This window comes from Crinia signifera, chromosome 9 (assembly GCF_055691185.1).
Source record: "Crinia signifera chromosome 9, ASM5569118v1, whole genome shotgun sequence".
In the NCBI taxonomy this organism is placed as follows: Eukaryota; Metazoa; Chordata; class Amphibia; order Anura; family Myobatrachidae; genus Crinia; species Crinia signifera.
Genome location: NC_139225.1, coordinates 93398206 through 93421326, shown reverse-complemented (window position 1 = coordinate 93421326; position 23121 = coordinate 93398206). Strand labels below are relative to the sequence as shown.

Below are 23121 nucleotides of genomic sequence, written 5' to 3'. Positions count from 1 at the left end.
TCCTCTCTGACAGTTGTTCTTTGCCTGTTACCTTCTCTCCTCTTTCATATGCCAAGCTCTCTCACTCTGGGCCTTATTCTGGTTGGTGCGTACATTCCCGTATTCTTACGGAGCGGTCCGCACGCCTCGCTGTGCGGACATCGTCCGTAGAAACGCCCACCGAGCCTCCGCATTCGGACGGACTCACTCTTTAAGAACAGGGCGTGTTTACAGACGACATATAAACCTTGCGTGTGCGGTGGACACGCACAGATTCTGCACGGTCTTACAGCGTAAGCACGGTCTTACCGCGTTAGAACGGACAGGAACCTGGCCGTACGCACCGATGCGGTGTATTTACGCACAAATCAACACTCTTCTCAGAACACCCAAATCTGTAACATGACCCACTTATGCAATTAGGCAACCTCATTAAAAACGGATTGATTTTAATAGTCATCGATTATTTATCTAATTGAAGATTAAACACTTTACTACCACTTTACATTAACCCTTTCATCATGCTAAGTTCACAACATTCTTTGTATGCATATTACATCATCAATTATTCTTCACCCGCAAACACACACATACAAATCAACACACTATGGACATCTTTACATTATCCTTCACTTGCAGCTAATTTTATGCACTAAATCCATCTATATATACTGTATCTCCCTTTTGCACCATACATAAATAAACACCACTATTTAGACTTCTATACTTATATGTATACTTATGCTGTAAAATTATACAATAACACACAGACCACTTATAACTTTAACTTGAAAAATTTATTTACACAGTTGAAAATGTAAACACAAAACCGGTTCACACCAGGAGGTCGCAGACATGCTTCACCTCTTCGGCCATAAGCACAAGGTGCTGGTAAAGTCTGAGGAGGGCCCCTCGCAACCCCTCGCCTTCTATCCTCTGGTCATCTGTTAAAGGGGGATAAACATAAATTATGCTAATCATGTCGACCTTGTACTGTCAATCCTAAGTACCTACAGCATGCAAAATCATACATACAAACAATTACATAGCCAATACTGTTTGTAATGGTAAAAAATAAAATGGGCCACACACACACACACACACACACACACACACACACACACACACACACACACACACACACACACACACACACACACACACACACACACACACACACACACACTGGCTTACACTACTGAATATGTGACTGATACAAATCTCCTGCCTTACCAATAACCAATCTACTAGAAAGCTACATCCAATACTACATGCCACATTTTGCCATACATATTTACCTGCATGTCACTGCTTAATAGCTAAACTGCATGATAGATAGATAGATAGATAGATAGATAGATAGATAGATAGATAGATAGATAGATACATAGATGGATACATGGATGGATGGATGGATGGATGGATGGTTACATGGATGGATGGATGGATACATGGATGGATGGATGGATGGTTACATGGATGGATGGATACATGGATGGATGGATGGATACATGGATGGATGGATGGATACATGGATACATGGATGGATGGATGGATACCACATTTAAAGGCTAGCCTAGTCCCTCTACCCCTTACTTCCGGATTCATAGTCACATTGCCAGATAGGTGAAGCTGCTGCACTAAGCCGCTTCCTTACACCAAACAAATAGAAAGGCCCTCCATAAACCAAAACGCATCACCTACCTGAGGCTCTAGATTCCACGTTTGCAGCTTGGGCCTCTAACCCCTAAGTGTGTCTGTTGTAACCCACTTTAGTTTATTTATTAATAATAGAGTAAAACACACTAGATTCACCAGTGGTACCTAACAAATAGTACTACCACCAATTATTAATGATGCCTTATGTTTACCTACCAATTCCTTCTTCCTCCAGCACTTCACATGCCTCCTCCACTTCAAAAACCTCCTCGGCCACCTCCTCGTGGCCCATAAACTCCTAGGCCACCTCCTCCTCGGCCACTTCATCTGTGGCCTCCACCATGGGTTCTGTGGCCTCCTCTTCGCCCACTTCTGTGGCCTCCTCCTCCGCCACTTCTGTGGCCTACTCCTCCACCACTTCTGTGGCCTCCTCCTCCGCCACTTCTTCAGGGGGGGCCTCCTCCTCCTGGCCCTCTTCACGGGCCCGTCTTGCACGGTCACGTGCTGTAAGGAAAATCAAAATGCAGAGTGTTAAATAAGTCACATGATTTGTTCATTCATCCTGCATCCCAAAAAATGACATATTACACACACATTATAGCATGTCAAACACACAGATAGAGTATGTCATGGTTAACTCATGATGAACCAGGTTACCTTATTGGGAAAAAAAAGTAATGGAAGCATTAATGTACAATTGGCCATTTAATGTGTAAACACTTACATCGTGCAATGCTGGCCCTTATTTGCTGGAGCTTTTCGGGCTCCCGGCGCCTCAGATCAGACCATCGCCGCTCCAGCTGGGCGATGGTCCTGCGCACCTGGGTGCGCACGAATATGCGCCTGCGGGAAGCCGCATATGCTTGGCGCTTCTGGCTGTACCTTTGCATAGTTGAGCAGACCATGCCATTACTTAGGATCTCCTACACATACAGGGTGAAAGAAGATTGCAACCCAGTATATATAATCTATTACATTCACCAAACATGGGTGAAAACAACAGGTGAAATAGTGTGCATCACTGGCCAGTTACACCTAACTCTACAAGGTACTAAACAGCTTCATTATAGTGAAAGCTATACAGCAGAAACATAGCAAATAGTTCCAGACCTTTTCCCAATATTAGGCCATGGTGCCATGTGTACACTTACCTTCTACTGGCCCACACTAGAGATGTGGAATGCAATGTAGCTAGCATCAAGGCAGAATTTGGAGACCTTTCACATGTGATTTGGATGATAGCACTGATTACTATTGCCTAAGTGGTGGACTGGATTTACATATGGAATGGGTAGTGTCATTTGTACTACATACCATTTGTACTACATACCAAACAAGTGCTCAGTACAGATGTACATTCACATATACATGTCATGTCTGACCTCAGTTTTATTTGGTCATTGGAGTACAAATCTGCAATTACCTACTAAATCAGACTTACTAAGTTTGCCAGGTTTTAATTGTTTTTTTCCCGCAGCTAGGGGCGTGGCCTATGTGCCGCACGGTCGACGCTGCCGTAATAGGATATAAAGGTGTGTTAGACAAATGCAATGTTGTTGCAAACATGGCTGGCTCAGAATCAGAGGAAGACCAGGTGTTGCAGGACCTGTTTGCCAACATGGACTCCAGCACCACCTATGTCCTCATCAACCCAGACCAGCCATTGGGAGAACAGCAGCCAGATGGGCCATCTACATCAGGCCAATCGGCAGCTGGCCCATCTTCAGCCTCAGCAGAATCATTGGGAACACAGCAGGTGGCTTCCCAACAGAGTAGCCTGCCCAGCACTTCGAGTACAGCGACACGTGGCCGTGGCAGTGGCCATGGCCGTGGCAGTGGTGGTGCCAGTGGCCGTGGCAGTGGCCGTGGCCGAAATAGGGCAACAGAGGAACCAACCACCAGAAACATGGCATTCGAAGCGCAGGAGCTTGCCATCCTGGTGCCCCGCGCACGGGATTGGATCGAGTGTCCACAGGACCGGTTGACACACACAAGGAGATGGAAGATCTGGGAGGACATAACGGCGGAGATTAATGCGGTGGCTCCACAAGTTCGTGAGACGGAGCACGTTAAGAAGAGGCAAGTTCATGTGTGTTACATTTGAGCAGTACAAGACCAGTAATGTTTACATTAGATGTTAGATGGAGTTGGTCAATGGGCGGTCACGTTGCTTGGAAGCACAGACATGTTTGCCATGTAATTTAATTGATAGTTATTGTAGGGTGAGTGTGAGTGTATCTTCTAAGGGTTGGTTTTCAAATATAATATAATGTAAGTTTGGTGTAATGAGGCACATGTTGTAATCTGTTGCAGATTGCAATGGGTGGTACAGCAAACATGAGGAGTGACATGTATTATTATGTAAACTTTGATTGCAGGTGGCACGACTTCAAAACGAACCTCAAGAAGAAATTGACCCAGCGGTGGGAACACAGCCACACCTCTGGGGCTGGCCCCATGCCATCAAAGCTGAAGCTCACCCCCCTGGAAGAGATGGCAGAGTTTGCAGTCGACCATTGCAGTCGAGGAGGTCCGGGGGGTGAGCACCATGGACAGCGAGTCCCCAGCGGAAGTCATGGCTTCTTTGCTTGAAGGTAATTATTTGCCATGCCATAAGTAGCCGGTTCAAATTTTGCATGGAATGTGTTGTAATTGTAATGTTCTCTTTCACCAGCATCCCCACCGCTTGGTCAAGAATCTCTTGAGGAGGTTGAGGAGTCTGTGCCACCTGCCACCAGTACCAGGCCCGTGCAGCAGCAGCAGCCACTGACCGAGGCTGAATTGACCGGGTGGGTGCAGGTGCTTTCCCATATTCAGCAGCAGGGAGAGTCGGCATCAGAGCGGGTGCGTAGGACCGAGGAGGTCTTGCAGGGTTTGGTCAGCAGCCACCAGAGTATCGCTGGGAGCCTGCAGGCTATGGCTGCCACCCAGCAATCAATTGCTGCTAGCCTGCAGGTGCTGGCTGATCAAGCCCTGCGGCAAAATGACCTCCTCCTCCACCATAATGAGCTTATGGTGGAGCTAGTTGCCAGCAATAGGGTCCTAATGTCATCCGTTTCTGGTGCATTCCCACCATCAGCACTCCCTGCTGCCAGAGGGGGAAGACCATCCACCCCCTCACCAGCATCTGCTCCACCTGGGCCACCATCTGACCGTGGCCGTGGCCGAAGAGCTGCTGCACGTGGCAAGGAGCCTGCCAGGGGCAAACGTGCCCGCAAATGAACTTGTGTCCGCATTAATCTCCACCCTTATGTCTTCCCAAATCTTTCATTGAGCTGTGTGTGTGTCAGCTTCCTGTGTCCAATTCCGTGCAGAGGGTACCCACATTTGCCCTCGTTTCGAATGTCATGTTTGGTTCCCCTGTTGGCCTCTTTCGGCTACCATTACTGTCTGCTGTACTTGAAGTGTTGGTGCTATACTTTTGTTGTGAAGCCACCTGATGTGTTCCTAATGATTCTGCTGTGGCTATGTATGTCAAAAAATCATGTCTTTATGATATTTTTTATAATTTTATTCCTGGCATGGTACCTTTTAATTTGTTACGGTTTCCATTTTATTTGTTAAGTTCATGTAATAAATATTTTTTTGTTTCCCCCAAATGTGTGGTTAAATTGATACATGTAGAAGTGACATGTGTATTTCTATTATTAATATTAAGTTGTGTTCATTATTTGCAGTGTAAAAGTGTGTGAAAAGTGCAGCATATATGTGTGTGCTTACTAATGGTCCATTTAAGCTGCAATGGTTCCAATTGAAGCAGTGACAAGCGTGTAATTAACAAGTAATGAGTAAAGGAGTGGATTGTATTGTGTTCAGCTGACAATGGTTTTAGTGATTAGGCGTAGCGATTGCCTAGCGCATGACCGAGTGGTGTCTGCAAAGCAATACTTGCTTATGGACACCGCATATTTCTTGCCTTTTTGTTCGCGTGCATTCGGCGTGCTATCTGAATGCACGCCTACCAAAATAAGTGCACTCCCCCGTGTCCGCCCATGTTTCCGCCCTGTTTAGCCCACTTTGAAAGTACGCCCCTGTGTATTTCTGAATGACGCCCATAATACGCCCATATTTCACGAGTGTTTGCGGTGCACATTTCTGTATGGTATTAGTGAGAACAAGTACGGAGACCATGTGTGGCACATGCGCATAGCGTTCCCCACGCATGCGCAGACGACTAAAAAACGCCATCCGTAAGAATTCGGAAATATACGCACCAACCAGAATAAGGCCCTCTGTTATCTACCACATCCTCGCAATCTACTACAGACGCTGTCTGTCTTCCCAAATCTCTGCTCTCTGTCTGATTTCACTAACCTCCCCTCTCACCTCTGGTCCTCATGGCTGTTAATCTCTCAACTTCACTTTCTCCTACCGCTCCTCCCCCCTCCCATCCCATACCTATCCTGACCACTCGCCCCGCACCCCCACCCTCCCAATGACCCCCCCTCGCTTCTGCAATCCCAAAAACCTTATCCACATAAATACACAACCCACCCCCATCTTTCCTGTGCCCTATGGAATGCCAGATCCATCTGCAACAAACTCTTTGCCATCCATGACCTATTCATCTCAAGCGCATTCCACCTCCTTGCTATCACCGAGACCTGGCTCTCCACCTCTGATTCTGTCTCTCCAGCTGCTCTCTCCCACGGTGGCCTCTCTTTCTCTCACACCCCCAGGCCTGACGGTCGCCAAGGTGGCGGCGTGGGTTTTCTCCTCTCAGCCTCATGCACCTACAGTGTCATTCACCTTGAACCCTCTCTTACCCCTACCACCTCCATGTCGCTGCAATCTACCGCCCCCCTGGCCCTATCTCCCAATTTCTTGACAACTTCGCCGCCTGGCTTCCACACTTCCTCTCCTCTGACCTGCCATCTGTCATTCTTGGTGACTTGGATAACCCCGCTTATCCTGGCACCTCCAAACTCCTCTCTCTCTGCTCCTCTCTTGGCCTATCTCAGTGGACTACCTCTCCCACCCACATCCAAGGACACTCCCTTGATCTCGTCTTCTCTCGCTCTTGTTTCCTTACTGACTACACTATCTCGGCTTTTCCTCTTTCTGACCATCACCTCATCTCCTTCTCCCTCACTGCTTCCCCCTCTCCCCCCCCCCCTCCCAAGCAAATTGTCTCATGGCATAACATCAACACACTTGATCTTGCTGCCTTCTCAAACACGCTGTGTCCTCTTCTCGACCCAATCGCCGTCCTGTCCAGCCCGAACCTCGCCGCCTCCCTCTATAATGACACCCTATCATCAGCATTGGACTCTGCCTGCCCTCCCTCCTCTATCCCCCTTCGATGCTCCAACCCCCAACCGTGGCACTCGCCTATCACTCGATTCCTTAAAAAGTGCTCTCGCACTGCTGAGCACTTCTGGAAGAAATCACGCTCCCTCGCGGATTATCTCCATTTCAAATTAATTCTTTCCTCCTTCAGCTCTGCCCTTGCTCTGGCCAAGGAATGCTACTTTAAGTCCCTCATCCTTTCCCAATCATCCAAACCCCGCAGGCTCTTCGCCACCTTCAACTCCTTGCTCTCCCCCCTCCTCCAGCTCTTCCGTCCTCTATCGTAGCCGCTGATTTTGCTACCTACTTTTCAACCAAAATCTTCTCTCTCAGGACTGCCATCCCTGCTGCCATGACTTCACTCTCTCCCTCCTCCCCTCCTACATCTCCACTCCCCTCCTTCCCACCCCTGTCCTCATTTTACCCCACCACTGCCACTGAAGTCCACTCTATCCTTCAATCCGCTTCTCCCACCACCTGCCCGCTCGATCCTATCCCCTCCAATATTATCCGTCGTCTCAGTCCGTCAGTCTGCTCCCACCTGGCTCACCTCTTTAAACTTTCCCTATCCTCTGGGATCTTCCCTTCCTCCTTCAAACATGCTCTTGTCTCCCCAATTCTCAAAAAACAAATCTGGACCCCAACTCTCCCTCCAACTACAGGCCCATCTCCCTCCTCCCTTTTGCCTCCAAGCTCCTAGAACATCTGACCTATAATCGTCTCCTAAGCCACCTTACTGCTAACTCCATTCTAGACCCCCTCCAATCCGGGTTCCGCCCTTTATATTCCACTGAAACTGCCCTGACCAAAGTCACTAACAATCTACTATCGGCTAAATCCAAAGGCCTCTTCTCTATCCTCATCTAGCTTGATCTGTCAGCTGCCTTTGACACTGTTGACCACCCTCTCCTGATCAACACCCTCCGCTCCTTTGGCATCACTGGCACGGTCTTCTCCTGGTTCACCTCATACATCTCCGATCGCTCCTTCTCCGTCTCCACTCCGAGCTCCTCCTCTCCTACTACCCCGCAGCCAGTCGGTGTTCCCCAAGGGTCAGTCCTTGGCCCTCTCCTCTTCTCCCTCTACACCACCTCTCTGGGCACCCTCATCAGCTCCTATGGTTTCCATTACCACCTTTATGCTGATGATATCCTAATCTATCTCTCCTCCCCCGACCTATCCCCATCACTCCTGTCCAAGATCTCCGAATGCCTCACGGCCATCTCAGCCTGGATGACCCAACGCTTCCTGAAACTAAACATGGCTAAAACTGAACTTCTAATCTTCCATCCCCCGAACATCCCCTCTTCTCCCACTATCACCATTGGTGAAACCGAGATCACCTCCACCGACCACACGCGCTGCCTCAGTGTCATCATTGACTCCTCCCTCTCTTTCACCCCCCACATTTGTGCTCTCTCACAGTCTTGCCGCTTTCACCTACGCAACATCTCACGCATCAGACCATTCCTCTCCACTGACGCGACCAAAATTCTCATTCATTCTCTTGTCATCTCTGCCTTGACTACTTCGCTCTGGGCTACCTGTCAGCCGCCTTGCACCTCTCCAATCCATTCTTAACGCTGCTGTTAGGCTCATCTTCCTCTCCCACCGCTCTACCTCCACCTCCCCCCTCTGTCTATCTCTTCACTGGCTTCCCATTCCTTTCCGAGTTCTCTTTAAACTCCTCACCACCACCTACAAGGCTCTCTCCTCCTCCACCTCTCTTCACTGATCTCTATCCACACTCCCTCTTGTCCTCTTCGCTCCATCGCTGACCGCCGACTGACCTCTCACCTAATCACCTCCTCCCACTCCTGTGTCCAAGACTTCTCTTGCGCTGCCCCCTGCACTGGAACAACCTTCCGCCACCCATCAGACTTTCTAATTCCCTTACCTCCTTCAAGCGCTCCCTCAAAACCCACTTTTTTCAACAAGCCTATCCCTCCTCCTAACCTCTTTTGATCCTCCTATCCTGCCTCCGTTCCCATCCGTTCCTACTTATCCTATTGTTTTTTGTTTGTCCTCCCACCTCCTTTTAGTATGTTAACTCTTATGAGTAGGGCCCTCCTTCCTCACGTACTCACCCTACCTCTTTACCTCACCTGTGCTCCTGTCCTGTTCTTCCCTTTCTCTACTTCACCTTCAGTCTCCTCGACAATTTCTAAACCTACTTCTGAACTGATGCTGATTTTAGTTCTACCAGCTATACCCCTATTTATGCTGTATTTTATCAACACACCCTGTAGGTTACCTTGTAATTTTTTTTTGTTTGCTATGTACGGCGCTGCGGACACTTTGTGGCACCTTATAAATAAACGTACTACTACTACTACTACTACTACTAATTTGGGTTGACGGTCATTGGAATCTGCAAAGACCATGCGTCCCCACAGTGTTGGCTCCTCCAAGCCAGCGCTTGGGCTGCAGTGCCACTGTTATGCCACTGTCTGAGATATCTCACTGCACAGGACCAGATGCACGAAGGTTCAAAACTGATAAAATAGAGAGTGATAAATAACCAACCAATCAGCTCCTACCTGACATTTTCCAAACACAGTCTGTGACATGGCAGGTAAGAGCTGATTGGCTGGCTGTTTTATTACACTTCGTTTCATCACGTTTGAAGCTTAGTGCATCTGGCCCTGTGATTGCCCATGATATCTGATGGGTGTGAGGCTGTCAGATAAAATGAGTGTCAGTCTGACAGGCATTTTATCTGTGAATTCCAGCTTCACTCATATAAAAAAAAAAACAAGCAGAATTTCCTCTGGCAACATTATTCTATTTGTGACTTCTCTCCATCAAATTGTGCATACTGTAGTATTATTTTTTTTGTTTTCAACAGAAGAAGCATCCTACTTTCCAGGACCAGCTTTATTCATTTTGTAGTCAGTAATGCTTTGAATACATTGCTAGATATTTCTAGAATCTCGGTTAGTCTTAAATGTACTTTCTATTTTTGCTAAATAACTTATTGTGCATTTTTGATTAATGTCCTGCAACTATTTTGTGTGACTCCACATCTTTTAACTTTCCCTATTCCTGTATAACGGAAGCCATGGACCTTACTATTCTCCCATGGTTTCTCGTCTGAGAACAACTGGAGACACTAACACTCTGAACACAAAAATTACTATAGCGGAGGTCAGTAGAGGTGACTGAATCAACATTAATATAGCAAACTCAAGCTAGTCCTACAGTTTAATGGAGACTTGTCAGGCCAAACAGTATTATATCTACTAGACAATTTTAACATATTTAAAAAGAGATTTGCATAATAGTACCAGAAACATGCAACAGCTTCACCAATATCCCCTCCTGACTGCTGATTGCTTACAGAAATGAAATAATAAATAGTACTTGATCTTAATTGACCCATTATTTTTTTTTGGGGTGTAGGTTGGTGGAACCTTCAGTTTCCAAAACTCTGGTTTAGACAGGGCCGGCGCCACCATTAGGCAGCTTTAGGCATTTGCCTAGGGTGCCGACCACTGGAGGGTGCTAGTTGTGAGCAGGGATCCCTGGATGGAGGGAAGCGGCGGTCATTACCCCCCCCATTCCCCTAGTGACTTGTCTGCATCACCTGCGCCCCCCCCCCTGCACATCACCCGGCAAATGTGGAGCGATGCAGCGTCCGCATCGCAACCTCCCGCCCCCCATCAGCACGGCAGCCGTATCTCCCCCCGGAGCAACACGCATCCTCCCTCCTCTCGTGGAGTGGGTAAGTGCTGGAGCGCATCACGGCGGCCGTACCCCCTCCCCCCGAGCAACGCGGCGGCCACATCACGCACCCCCCATCCCCCCACCCCCGTGGAGCGGGTGAGCGCCGGGGCGCCCCCCTGACTGGCTGGGGTGCTCCCGTGCCTTGCACCGGCCCTGGGTTTAGAATGTCTCTTTGCTTTTCTACTTAATTTCATGTCTTTATTCTGCATACTATAATTTTATTGGCTGATACCGATCCCACTTACTTTACCTCCCCTAGAGACCTATTGACTCTGAATGGCTGGAACTTATCCCAAGCTTCTTAATGCATTCATATCCCAAATAGCTTTAATCAATGTATTCTTACAGTAACTAATAAAAAGAAGGATGTCCAGACAAAACCTTGATGTATAGCAACCATGGGTCCTATGTCCTATTTCACTTACTGTCTACTAAATAACTTATGATGTTTAGCAACCATGGGTCCTATTTCACTTACTGTCTACTAAATAAACGTACTACTATTTCTTTATGGGAGGTATGCTAAGGGTGTCGTGTTGTATGGAAATGGTGCCTCCAAAGACAATGGGGCAGATTTATTAAGCCTGGTTAGGTGATAAATCAGTGGGTGAGAATGCAGCAGCCAGACAGCCCCTAACTGCCAAGTTACCAGCTGAGCTCCTAACTGTCAAGTTACCAGCTGAGCAGCTCCTACAGTTAGAAGCTGCTTGGCTGGTGCGTTATCACCATCCACTTTATCACTTCACCCGGCTTAAAATATCTGCCCCAATATACCAAGTGGATGACGGTGTTTGGATTGGCTTGCTTATCAAACAAGATGAGAGCAGTGACTGGTGGTGGTTAAAGATCAAGAATTCTCAATTACCTATTATTGGGTTAGAGAGAATAATTTTATTTAGGTGCAATCCAGTAATAAGGGCAGGGACAGCTCTACCTTTATGCAACTTCCCAGGGGTTTCGGAATCTGAGGGGTGTCCCTGAGTGTGATTATCACAAAATTAAGGATGAATCTATGAGGTGTATTCAATGCTTTGTGCGAGCTGTGGCTGAACACGCCGTTTCCCCCTCACTCGGTTTTGGAGCGAGGGGGAAATGGCGTATGCAGCTACTAAAACAGCGAGGCTTGCGGCTAAATGCAGCGCGCTCCCTGCATTAGCCACGAGTCTCTCTGTTTGGGGGAATCCTTGCTGTCCTTTGATAGCGAGGATTCCCCCAGATTGTGAATAGGGTGAGCGGCCAGCGCAGGGGTTCAATGGTGAGGATCGCTTGTTTTCAGCGAGGATTGTTTGTTTAACCCCCTCGCTTGCCAAATTGAATACACCCCTAAGAGACGCATCCTTGTTGAACATCAAACAACAGATATTGGACATCTCAGCTGCCACCTCCACATTTTCACCTGAGGTTCTGGAAAGCCGTTATTGGCGGGTGGATGGTGGTGGGCTGAATAAACTGTACATACATAAAAGTGTTACTCGTGCAAACACTGATTAAGAGAATACTAAACATCTACTGTGATTGACCCCCCATTATTAAGGCTCATTCAGGGTTGGTCACAAAGAAGCTATTGGTTAAATGTTTTCTTACTGTGCATGCATCTGAGCCGCAGTGTGCACATGCAAGCAAGTGAATTGTGATTGTGATCACACCCAGTGCTTAAAGTGGAACTCACTCCCCGGCCTCCCCTCCACGCATTGAAAAGAATAATGCGGGCCATATAATACCACCCTTAATTGAATTGTGCCCCACAGTGCAAGACAACCCAAACACCTTGTAAAAGTGTAACAGTGCACGCCGATGGCATGCAGTAAAAATTTAGGGCATGGGTTTTTCGGACGGGACTTTGCACATCGTAATGCCCATTACACATTATGCCACGACCATAATGCCCATTACAGAATATGCCACACACGGCAATGTCTATTACCTACTTGCTCATTAGAGGGGGTTTTGTGCTCTTTACCAGGGATTTCATGCTCAGTGCCAGGGCTTTCATGCTCAGTGCCAGAGGGTTTCATGCTCAGTGCCAGAGGGTTACATGCACAGTGCCAGGGGGTTACATGCACAGTGCCAGGGGGGGGTTACATGCACAGTGCCAGAAGGGTTACATGCACAGTGCTGGGGGGTTACATGCACAGTGCCGGGGGGTTACATGCACAGTGCCGGGGGGGTTACATGCACAGTGCCGGGGGGGTTACATGCACAGTGCCAGGGGGGTTACATGCACAGTGCTCAAGCTCAGGCTGCACTAGTGAGGACCTCAGCAGAAATATTAAACATATCCAATGTGTATAAATCCCCCAGGGTCCCAGTGGTCATTGCCATGCTAGTGACCGAGTTGGCAGGGGTTAACAGCCCTGCACACTCTTATGTACTTTGCTGACAGCCAGCACAGAGGCTGGAATCCTGCTTTCTTCAGTGTCCAGCCACATTGTGGTGGACAAGCAGAAAAGCAGAAAAAGCAGAATGTCCCAAAGCGCAGCCCTGAAGTCCTTGCAACCTCAATGTTAATAGAGGATCACTGGAAGATCTCCTTTTGTAGAAATCTGTAGCTTAAAAAATAACATTGATGGCGCCTGACTCTGTGTGATGTATCATGATGAGTTGTGATCATAGGGGAAAGAAGACAATGTATCAGTTCCTTCAGAAAATGAATGAATCAGTGAAGTATACAGGGAAGAGAGATAGTGGCGTATCAAACTCACAAATGAGTAAGTGAGATCTCGTGTATCAAGGTATCTTTTTAAAGGGTCACCTTCTGTGTCAACATCAACCTATATGGATGACGTACAGGTACTCACTGGATACTGACTCTAGACCCTCTTATAAAGGTTTCTTTGGTCCTGTCCAGTTCCTTAGTATCGCCGCTCCAATATGACAACGTGTGAGTACCGAAAAAGAAGGAGGTAAAATATAAAAGTCCAAATCTTGTGAGGATTCTCAAGATATCTCAGGGTACAAGGGAAACCACATATCGTACCAAACTCACAAGGAATAATAGGTCACTGTGTATGTAAAGGTTTCTTTATGGGAATTCGCCTTCAGTGGAATGACTATTAACGTAACCAATGCGTACCATTACTTACAGCACAAATACAGAGTAAGCACATATAGCAGTTTCTTTGGCTGTGTTCATTCGTATCTCTCCATAGTGGCTGAACTCACCATTGGCATAATATACAAATGAAAAGGAACCGTCTTAGTGGTTCACTTTAACCCCTGATCACACCAAGGAATAAGTCACAATGTGAGTGAAAGGAATATTGGGGTTGGATATGGGGAGTGATCGGCCAAACGCAGGTGTGTCATAGCTGTTCAGATAGCGTTTTCAGCAGTAGAGCTCATCTTGTGTGTCTACAGAGACACTCAAGACTCTCTGACATGATCCCAGCTATGACAATGCGACCCATGATTCAGCAATTATACGCTGTTGAACAGAAATGATGTGGCGCATTGGGCGCCCCCATGCCCAGATTAGCTTCTGCCCTTATTAGCATATAATCGCAATTGCATAGATCAAATATAGCGACGAATCAGCAAGAACAACCGCACCTGAGGTAGACCCACTGTCAGGTCATATACACTATTAAGGAAGAAAAGATGGCAAAAACACTAAAATAATGTAGACAGGTGAATCATTGTTCAGAGACATCTCCTTTATCACCATGCAGAGACAGCAGACTTATTGCATCAGTGATTTATCCATTTAAGTTTAAAAATAACATAATCCAATTAATTTCAGGCAATTGCTGAGAATCTTTTAAAATTACAACCATTAATAAAGAGACAAATCACTGAATGTTCAGTCCTCAGTGGATAATTTAACATATCAATTTGAAAGAAACATGTTCAGCATTTATTTTTGCAACTATATTATGGTTGAGAGCTTTGTTAAAAGCATTATACAGTATTTTATAATTGAGACACAACACCTACAGTTCATATCTATTATATAATCCACCAGAGGCTTTCCTACCTCAGATGACATCCAGTGCAGGTGGACTGCTCTTCGATTCCAGCAAAAAGGGCAATGGCCTTGTGGGTATGGGAGTGACCTCACAAATAGGGGACACATTTAGGATTTGGACATGTCTGTCCCGGGAGCGACCCGACATTTGCAAGGTGCAACCTGGCAGTAAGCCGGATCACTGATGTCATCGGGGGCCGGGGTGGAGCAGCGGCACAACACAAACTTACAGCATCTACATTGTGAATGATGCTTTGCTTGGATAAAACAAAATGGAGATTGAAGTGTGAATTGACTGGACAGATAATGCAAGCAGGGTTGTATTAGCCCATAGGGGTACAGAAAAAATATCTGTTGTGTCCCACTGCCTCTAAGGATTAAGTTCAACACTGTGTACTTTAATTATTTATAAGTTATCTTATACTGCCCAGGGCTATGATGTATTTATTCAGTATATGGCGGTCATTAATTTGGCATACCTCCCAACTGTCATTTTTCACGGGATCATCCTGATTTTTTTTGTTGGTCCCACGATCCACCCGGAGCCGGCAGGGGGGGGCAGTTTGGAGTCCCCCCAGCCTGAAGTGAATAGATGCTGTGCGCATGCGCACAGCGTCTATTCAGCGTATTTTGTTGGGGAAAAGGGAAGAGGGGAAGGTACCTGAGCACAAGTTGCACCTTGAGTTACTCAGTAGTAATTAGAGCACAAGGCAGTAAACTATCACAATATTGTATCCACAGTGTTCAGTTGACCTAATAAAGGGTAACAATTAGAGCAAAAGACCCTGACCCCTATGGGGCACGTATAATTGCTATAAGCTAGCAAGATATTCAACCTGATTAGTATTAACTTATTCGTTTGTAGATATCGACCAAGAGGGGGTAGCCCTATCCCTGGTACATTTAAGATGGGTAGAGTAAGCGCTGTCCTGCTGGTGTTGAATGTGAGGGGTGAGTGGTGTTGGTATAGAAAAAAAATAAGAGAGAGAGAATTGAAAATGTTGGAAGAAAATCTAATTTATTATAAAATATAAATGCAGTTAAAGTCCTAAAGAAGCCGATGCATACTAATGTTCATAGGGACTACAATTCTGGGAATGGTACCTGTGTACCTAGTGGGCTTCAGGTAAATACCTTCAGTGGTTTTAAATAGTGTTTTTGAGGTACACCAGTGTGTGGTCTCCAATATGTGGGAATGTTCCAGAACAAGTGTCACCAGGGGAGATTCCCAAATCGGTTTAAGAGTGTCTATACTAGGCCTCTTTAAGCTTCCGTGGGTCCTGTGCCCAGGACCTACGGTCTCTCTGTGTGATTTGTAAAGGAAAATTAGGAAATGAGGGTCAAGGTTCGACTTGTGGGTGGTGAGGTGCCTTGTAGGCTTAGAGCGATTCCTTAGGAATACCCTTACAATCCCATAGGTTCCTTAACCCCTTCCCGCCGCAGCCAGTTTTTGCCTTCCTGACAGAGCCCTTTTTTTCAAATCTGACAGGTATCACTTAAGTGGGGATAACTTTTTTTTGCATTTACTTATCCCAGTGATTTTGAGATTGTTTTCTCGTGACACATTGTACTTCAAGTTAGTGGTAAATTTTCGTCGATACAGTCTGTGTTTTTTTGTGAAAAATACCAAAATGTAGTAAAAAAATGGAAAATTTTGCAATTTTCAAAATGTTAAATTTTCTGCTTGTGAGACAAATAATCATACCACTCAAAATAGTTAATAACTAACATAGACCATATGTCTACTTTATGTTGCCATCATTATTTCAACCTCCTTTTAATTTTTTTGGACACTAGGAGGCTTACAATATGAATAGCAAATTCTCAAGAAAATTTCAAACACTGATTTTTTTAGGGACCAGTTCAGTTCTGATGTGACTTTGAGGGACTTGTATGTGAGGCACCCCCATAAATGATGCCATTTCAAAAACTGCACCCCTCACAGTATTCAAAACAGCAGTTTGGAAGTTTGTTAACCCTTTAGGTGTTTCACAGGAATTAAAACAAAGTGTAGGTGAAATTTCAAAATTTCATTTTTTTTGCAGATTTGCAATTTTAATACATTTTTCTAAGGAACACAGTAGATTTTACTAGAGAAATGTGACTAAAAATTGATTCCCCCAATTCTTTTGTTTTCATAAATATCCTATATGTGGCCCTAGTGTGCACGTTGACCAAACCACAGGCTTCATAATAGAAGGAGCACCTACTTGATTTTGGAGCCTCCTTTTTATGAGATTATTTTTTAGGCACCATGTAGGTTTCTAGGCACCATAAGATGCTAAAAGTTAGGAACCCCCCCACAAGTGACCCCATTTTGCAAACTACACCCCTCAGGGAATTCATCTAGGGGTATAGTGTACATTTCAAACCCCCAGGGGTTTCACCAATTTTGATACAACTGGGCTGTGCAAATGAAAAATTACATTTTTTTACACAAAAATGCAGTTATGGCTCAAAATTTTTCATTTTCACAAGGAATGAAGGAGACAAAGCACCCCAAAATCTGTGCCCCAATTTCTCCCGAGTATGGCAATGCCTCACATGTGACCAAAAAATACCATTTGGGTGCATGGCAGGACTCAGAAGGAAAGGAGTGATTTTTGTATTTTGCAGCTCAGATTCTGGTGGAATTTTGGTGGGTGCTATGTCGCATTAGCAAGACCCCCAAAGCACCAATACAGTGGAAGCCCCCCACAAGTGACCCCATTTTGCAAACTACACCCCTCAGGGAATTCATCTAGGGGTATAATGTACATTTCAAACCCCCCGGGGTTTCACCAATTGTGGTACAACTGGGCAGTGAAAATGAAAAATTACATTTTTTACACAAAAATGCAGTTCTGGCTCAAAATTTTTCATTTTCACAAGGAATGAAGGAGACAAAGCACCCCAAAATCTGTGCCCCAATTTCTCCCGAGTACGGCAATGCCTCACATGTGACCAAAAAATACCATTTGGGTGCATGGTAGGACTCAGAAGGGAAGGAGTGATTTTTGTATTTTGCAGCTCAGATTCTGGTGGAATTTTGGTGGGTGCTATGTCGCATTAGCAAGACACCCAAAGCACCAATACAGTGGAAGCCCCCCACAAGTTACCCCATTTTGCAAACTACACCCCTCAGGGAATTCATCTAGGGGTATAGTGTACATTTCAAACCCCCAGGGGTTTCACCAATTTTGATACAACTGGGCTGTGCAATTGAAAAATTACATTTTTTTTACACAAAAATGCAGTTCTGGCTCAAAATTTTTCATTTTCACAAGGAATGAAGGAGACAAAGCACCCCAAAATCTGTGCCCCAATTTCTCCCGAGTATGGCAATGCCTCACATGTGACCAAAAAATACCATTTGGGTGCATGGCAGGACTCAGAAGGGAAGGAGTGATTTTTGTATTTTGCAGCTCAGATTCTGGTGGAATTTTGGTGGGTGCTATGTCGCATTAGCAAGACCCCCAAAGCACCAATACAGTGGAAGCCCCCCACAAGTGACCCCATTTTGCAAACTACACCCCTCAGGGAATTCATCTAGGGGTATAATGTACATTTCAAACCCCCCGGGGTTTCACCAATTGTGGTACAACTGGGCAGTGAAAATGAAAAATTAAATTTTTTACACAAAAATGCAGTTCTGGCTCAAAATTTTTCATTTTCACAAGGAATGAAGGAGACAAAGCACCCCAAAATCTGTGCCCCAATTTCTCCCGAGTACGGCAATGCCTCACATGTGACCAAAAAATACCATTTGGGTGCATGGCGGGACTCAGAAGGGAAGGAGTGATTTTTGTATTTTGCAGCTCAGATTCTGGTGGAATTTTGGTGGGTGCTATGTCGCATTAGCAAGACCCCCAAAGCACCAATACAGTGGAAGTCCCCCCACAAGTGACCCCATTTTGCAAACTACACCCCTCAGGGAATTCATCTAGGGGTATAATGTACATTTCAAACCCCCAGGGGTTTCACCAATTGTGGTACAACTGGGCAGTGAAAATGAAAAATTAAATTTTTTACACAAAAATGCAGTTCTGGCTCAAAATTTTTCATTTTCACAAGGAATGAAGGAGACAAAGCACCCCAAAATCTGTGCCCCAATTTCTCCCGAGTACGGCAATGCCTCACATGTGACCAAAAAATACCATTTGGGTGCATGGCAGGACTCAGAAGGGAAGGAGTGATTTTTGTATTTTGCAGCTCAGATTCTGGTGGAATTTTGGTGGGTGCTATGTCGCATTAGCAAGACCCCCAAAGCACCAATACAGAGGAAGCCCCCCACAAGTGACCCCATTTTGCAAACTACACCCCTCAGGGAATTCATCTAGGGGTATAGTGTACATTTCAAACCCCCAGGGGTTTTACCAATTTTGATACAACTGGGCTGTGCAAATGAAAAATTACATTTTTTTACACAAAAATGCAGTTCTGGCTCAAAATTTTTCATTTTCACAAGGAATGAAGGAGACAAAGCACCCCAAAATCTGTGCCCCAATTTCTCCCGAGTACGGCAATGCCTCACATGTGACCAAAAAATACCATTTGGGTGCATGGCAGGACTCAGAAGGGAAGGAGTGATTTTTGTATTTTGCAGCACAGATTCTGGTGGAATGAATGGTGGGTGCTATGTCGCATTAGCAAGACCCCCGAAGCACCAATACAGTGGATCCCCCCACAAGTGACCCCATTTTGCAAACTACACCCCTCAGGGAATTCATCTAGGGGTATAGTGTACATTTCAAACCCCCAGGGGTTTCACCAATTTTGATACAACTGGGCTGTGCAAATGAAAAATTACATTTTTTTACACAAAAATGCAGTTCTGGCTCAAAATTTTTCATTTTCACAAGGAATGAAGGAGACAAAGCACCCCAAAATCTGTGCCCCAATTTCTCCCGAGTACGGCAATGCCTCATATGTGACCAAAAAATACCATTTGGGTGCATGGCAGGACTCAGAAGGGAAGGAGTGATTTTTGTATTTTGCAGCTCAGATTCTGGTGGAATTTTGGTGGGTGCTATGTCGCATTAGCAAGACCCCCAAAGCACCAATACAGTGGAAGCCCCCCACAAGTGACCCCATTTTGCAAACTATACCCCTCTGGGAATTCATCTAGGGGTATAATGTACATTTCAAACCCCCAGGGGTTTCACCAATTGTGGTACAACTGGGCAGTGAAAATGAAAAATTAAATTTTTTACACAAAAATGCAGTTCTGGCTCAAAATTTTTCATTTTCACAAGGAATGAAGGAGACAAAGCACCCCAAAATCTATGCCCCAATTTCTCCCGAGTACGGCAATGCTTCATGTGTGACCAAAAAATGGCAGGACTCAGAAGGGAAGGAGTGATATTTGGATTTTGCAGCACAGATTCTGGTGGAATGTTGGTGGGTGCTATGTCGCATTAGCAAGACCCCCAAAGCACCAATACAGTGGAAGCCCCCCACAAGTGACCCCATTTTGCAAACTACACCCCTCTGGGAATTCATCTAGGGGTATAATGTACATTTCAAACCCCCAGGGGTTTCACCAATTGTGGTACAACTGGGCAGTGAAAATGAAAAATTTAATTTTTTACACAAAAATGCAGTTCTGGCTCAAAATTTTTCATTTTCACAAGGAATGAAGGAGACAAAGCACCCCAAAATCTATGCCCCAATTTCTCCCGAGTACGGCAATGCTTCATGTGTGACCAAAAAATGGCAGGACTCAGAAGGGAAGGAGTGATATTTGGATTTTGCAGCACAGATTCTGGTGGAATGTTGGTGGGTGCTATGTCGCATTAGCAAGACCCCCAAAGCACCAATACAGTGGAAGTCCCCCCACAAGTGACCCCATTTTGCAAACTACACCCCTCAGGGAATTCATCTAGGGGTATAGTGTACATTTCAAACCCCCAGGGGTTTCACCAATTTTGATACAACTGGGCTGTGCAAATGAAAAATTACATTTTTTTACACAAAAATGCAGTTCTGGCTCAAAATTTTTCATTTTCATAAGGTATGAAGGAGAAAAAGCACCCCAAAATCTGTGCCCCAATTTCTCCCGAGTACGGCAATGCTTCATGTGTGACCAAAAAATGGCAGGACTCAGAAGGGAAGGAGTGATATTTGGATTTTGCAGCACAGATTCTGGTGGAATTTTGGTGGGTGCTATGTCGCATTAGCAAGACCCCCAAAGCACCAATACAGCGGAACCCCCCCACAAGTGACCCCATTTTGCAAACTACACCCCTCAGGGAATTCATCTAGGGGTATAGTGTACATTTCAAACCCCCAGGGGTTTCACCAATTTTGATACAACTGGGCTGTGCAAATGAAAAATTACATTTTTTTACACAAAAATGCAGTTCTGGCTCAAAATTTTTCATTTTCATAAGGTATGAAGGAGAAAAAGCACCCCAAAATCTGTGCCCCAATTTCTCCCGAGTACGGCAATGCCTCACATGTGACCAAAAAATACCAGTTGGGTGCATGGCAGGACTCAGAAGGGAAGGAGTGATTTTTGGATTTTGCGGCTCAGATTCTGGTGGAATGAATGGTGGGTGCTATGTGGCATTAGCAAGACCCCCGAAGCACGGTGAAATGATGAACCTAATAATCCATAGATGTGTGGTATATTTTAAAACACTCCTTTATACATAGGCCGGGTTTGTCGGGGCAAGTGTCACACTGGAAAATAGTTTGCTTTCTTATTCCCTTTTTATAACAAACTTTGCACCTTTTTTGTGTCCTGCCCTTTTTTCCAGTGGAGGGGATTTCATCAGGAAAATGTTGCCCTCGTACAATACGGGGGCCAGTACTAGAAGTACTGGGGCCCTCTGCCTGCTGGTTCCCAAATATTAAGCTCTTTATGACTTCCTCTTGAAAGTGCATAAATGTCCCCCTCTGGCTGGTAGAACGGAATAGCACGTAAGCGTTATACAGTGCCATCTGGATGATATACACGGCCAGCTTCTTGTACCAGATTGTTTTCCGCAGGGCACTGTACGGCTTCAGTACCTGATCTGAAAGATCCACTCCGCCCATGTACTTATTGTAATCCAGGATACAATTAGGTTTTGAGGTGTGGGTACTGGTACCTCGTACAGGGACGGAGGTGGTACTGTCTCCGTGAATTGTTGTCAATATAAGGACATCCCGCTTGTCCTTATATTTGACCAACAACATATTTTCGGTGGATTGTGCCCTGCTTTCACCCCTTCTCATTACTTGGGCAATGTGCGTTTTTGGGAGGCCTCTTTGGTTCTTGCGCACAGTACCGCAAGCTGCTGTACCTCTTGAACCAAGGGCCTTAAACAGGGGGATGCTGGTGTAAAAGTTATCCACATAGAGGTGATAACCTTTATCCAGGAAGGGGTGCACTAAATCCCAGACAATTTTTCCACTAACACCTACGAGGGAGGGGGGGGCATTCTGGCGGTTCAATTCTTGAATCCTTCCCTTCATATACCCTAAACCTGTGAGTGTACCCTGAGGTGCTTTCACACAGCTTATACATTTTTATGCCATACCTTGCCCTCTTACTGGGAAGGTACTGGCGGAATTTAACCCTTCCTTTAAAATGTATAAGGGACTCGTCTATGCAAATGAATTTATCTGGGAAATTCTCTGGAAATTTGGCACTGAAATGATCAATGACCGGCCTGACTTTGAATAGCCGGTCAAAGGTGGGATCATCTCTGGGTGGGCACTGTGCATTATCGTTGTAATGCAAAAATTTAAGGATTAACTCAAAACGAGTCCGGGTCATGGCCATACGGTAAAGTGGGGTGCTGTACAGAACATCTGTACTCCAATATTGCCTAATTTCTGGCTTTTTTACTATGCCCATATGAAACACCAGACCCCAAAACGTCATCATCTCTACTGCATCTACAGGGGTCCACCTAGCAAATGATGACGTGGGGTTTTGAGCAATAAACTGCTGGGCATATAAATTAGTTTGGTCCACCATTAAATTTATAAAATCATCAGAGAAAAATAATTTGAAAAAGTCAATTTCTCTGAGACCTGTGGAATCAAATTGGATTCCTGGGATGGCCAAAAACTCAGGAACCTGGGGCTCAAAATTGTCTGGTGGTGGGGTCCATACGAGATCAATTATTGGGGGGGGGGTCTCAGCTGCTCTACGGGGGCGTCTTTGAGGGGGTCCCTCATCACTAGAGGAGGAAAGGAGCTTAAGATGAATCCTTCAAATTCCCCGCTTGCCTCACTGGCTGTGTCAGAGTCAGAGGCAAGCATGGCATATGCCTCCTCCGCTGAATACATTCTTCTGGATGACTGGGATGACATTTGGGATGACATTTGGGATGCCATTTTTATTTTTGTGTTTCTGGTAGTGAAATGTTTCAACACGTGTATAGTGTAGGGGGGGTACAAACTTTATTTCAACACGGGGGGTATGTAGTGTGTAGTGTGTATGTAGTGCAGAAAAAAAAATACTTTATACAGGAATTTGATCCCAATAAAAAAAAAAAAAAATTGAAGGGGTTAAAAAAAAAAAAAAAAAA

At 45.5% G+C, this 23121-nt stretch overlaps 1 long non-coding RNA gene across 4 annotated transcripts in view; it reads right to left on the bottom strand.

Annotated features, from left to right (window-relative positions):
• Positions 1-789: 789 nt before the first annotated feature.
• The window catches only part of LOC146036654 (uncharacterized), a 111866-nt gene continuing 89534 nt past the window's right edge, over positions 790-23121 (bottom strand). For all 4 annotated transcript variants that reach the window (XR_014460901.1, XR_014460902.1, XR_014460903.1 and 1 more), the window contains 2 exons: positions 1855-2142; positions 790-923 (listed from right to left, as the gene is read on the bottom strand). This is a non-coding gene — a long non-coding RNA (uncharacterized LOC146036654). The remainder of the gene's footprint in view (positions 924-1854; positions 2143-23121) is intronic.